Below are 2,500 nucleotides of genomic sequence, written 5' to 3'. Positions count from 1 at the left end.
GGAAAATTATACGTATTAGTCTCTAAATGCCTTTAATTTTCTCTTAACTCTGCGTTCTGTATAGCATTAGGTGTTGGATTAAAAGTTGTACACACGCTTTTTATTCGAAATTCTGTGTCATTTGAAATACAGGTTTTCTTGTATGGTGAATTGTCATATATGCCAAAGTTAATCTTTAAATAATGGTTATCAGAGGGGGCACAGTGGTACTATTACTACTAATGTTTGTGTAATTGATATGATAGTAATAATGATACTAAGACTAAAAATGACATTGATGATAAAGATAATACTATTAATTATAATGATAATGGTAGTGAAAACGATACTGATTAGAAGGATATTGATAGCAATAATCATAATCATTATCATCCTCATTATCATTGCAATTCATTTCAATGATAATGATAGAAGTAACGATGATAAATATAATTGTAATGATTTAAATAATAATAACAAGGATGATAATGACCATAATAACTCATAAACCAATCACAAATATGTAACCAATTACATAACAGTAATGCTAAAAAATAACAATGGTCATAAATCGAGGAAAAAAAAAACAGAAAACAAAAACACATAACATATCCGGGGAGAGTCAACATATCCACAACATGCAACATATTTACACCTCATTGGAGACACAAATACAAATAAATGCCTGACCATAAGTTCAGTATCAATCCATTTATAAAACTAAAGCATCTCATTCTTTATTGGCAACAGTGTCGTTAGACCAAGTGGCATTTCCTCTCTATTGAAAGACCAATAATTCATTCTAAGTAAATGATTTTGAGATCAGTAAACGCGTTTGTTGCACTGTTTGCTCTTTCCTTCTTTTATTTGTTTTGACATTTATGAATATAAATCGTGGGGATTAAATTCATAGCTGCTCTCGCAAGCTGACGAAAAGTCGCAGAGAAGCAATCGTTCTCTCTCTCTCTCTCTCTCTCTCTCTCTCTCTCTCTCTCTCTCTCTCTCTATCTCCATCTCTTTCTCTCTCTCTCTCTCTCTCTCTCTCTCTCTCTCTCTCTCTCTCTCTCTCTCTCTCTATCTCTTTCTCTCTCTCTCTCTTTCTCTCTCTCTCTCTCTCTCTCTCTCTCTCTCTCTCTCTCTCTCTCTCTCTCTCTCTCTCTCTCTCTCTCTCTCACTCTCATTCTCTCTCTCTCTTTCTCTCTCCCCCTCACTTTCTCTTTTTCTTCCCCTGTCTTTCTATCTTGAATACATATTTTGGCTTAACAAAAATGAAGATGTCGCATATCCGTCTTCTTGATTTACAGGCTACATAGGTAAATGAACCCAATCTTTTGATTTACTTTGGGAAGCAGATCCTTAGTGGTTCAAGCAGTACCTCCCTTCGCCCTGCACTGAGCGCGACCTTACTTGTCTCGTAAATAATGTGGTTTAGACTTAACTACCCACTATCCCCGCTGGAATGGCCGCTTATCATTTTAAAGCTACTTGTTGGCTCCTGATGTATATTAATTTATTTGTGAAATATACAGACGCACACACATATACACACACGGGCGCGCGCGCGTGTATGTGTGTGTGTGTATAGATAGATAGTTATATAGATAGATAGAATCTATATGTGCGTGTCTGTACGTATTTATGTTATGTACCTTTGTACTTGTGAATGTGATTCCTTACATACATATGCATAATTACATGCACACATATAAACAGAATACATGCAGACGCCTTGAGTGTATGTATACAGTACATCTCTTCTTTTCATTTGCGACTCGTTTCAATTATGTATGTGAGAGTTGGCTTGCGAGCCGTCCGCCTTGCACATGCACGTATGTTGCAGCAGATATACTCGCATCTCATATTCATACTTCTCCCACGTGGCCAGAGCCGTCGCCGCGCCCCCTTCGCGCCCGCGGATGAAAGGGGCAGAGTTCGAGTTGGTAGTGTTAAGAGCGGGCTGCAGTGTGTGAGTATGTTGATGATGGGTGCAGGTGATGCAGGCCCAGTAACAAACAACGTCTTGTCTTCGCTTGGATTGCATAGCGATGAACAGTTGCACTAATTGGTGACAGCTGAAGGTGCTTCCCCTCCTTTGATTTAGCATGGCCGGTGTGATGGTCGTCTGTGAGATGAGACTTTGCTGAAGGAACTCACGTTAGCCTGTCTGAGGCTCGCATGCATTACAGGCTGACAGCGGAAGATGTGTGCTTGGTGGGTATCAACGCGAAAATAATTGGATCCGGTGGCTATATAAGGCCGGGAAATTGGCACAGGAATGTTGTCACTTTGTAGGCACTGAATCACTGTTGTTAGCGCTTTATTTACGACCTGGTGGCAGTGACTGGCTAATTAAAGCGACAAGAAATACGGGATGCGTTGGGGGAAGTAGTCATATTTACGTCATCGTGTCAGCTTGTATTAGCGTGGCTTCGGTGTAAGTCATCAGACAAAATTGAATCGCTTGCATGGTCAGTGATTTCATTTCCGGCTAAAATACCTAAAATTCAATTCTCCTTTCGTC

General features: G+C 39.5%; 1 protein-coding gene across 1 annotated transcript in view; it reads left to right on the top strand.

Annotated features, from left to right (window-relative positions):
* Nucleotides 1-2,500, top strand: part of LOC122251413 (homeobox protein EMX1) — a 71,081-nt gene that overhangs the window by 66,767 nt on the left and 1,814 nt on the right. The gene's annotated exons all lie outside the window — the stretch shown is intronic.

Source organism: Penaeus japonicus, unplaced genomic scaffold, assembly GCF_977035675.1.
Source record: "Penaeus japonicus unplaced genomic scaffold, GWHDUDI00000001_assembly GWHDUDI00000016, whole genome shotgun sequence".
NCBI classification, from domain to species: Eukaryota; Metazoa; Arthropoda; class Malacostraca; order Decapoda; family Penaeidae; genus Penaeus; species Penaeus japonicus.
This window is presented reverse-complemented; position numbering and strand designations above follow the sequence as displayed.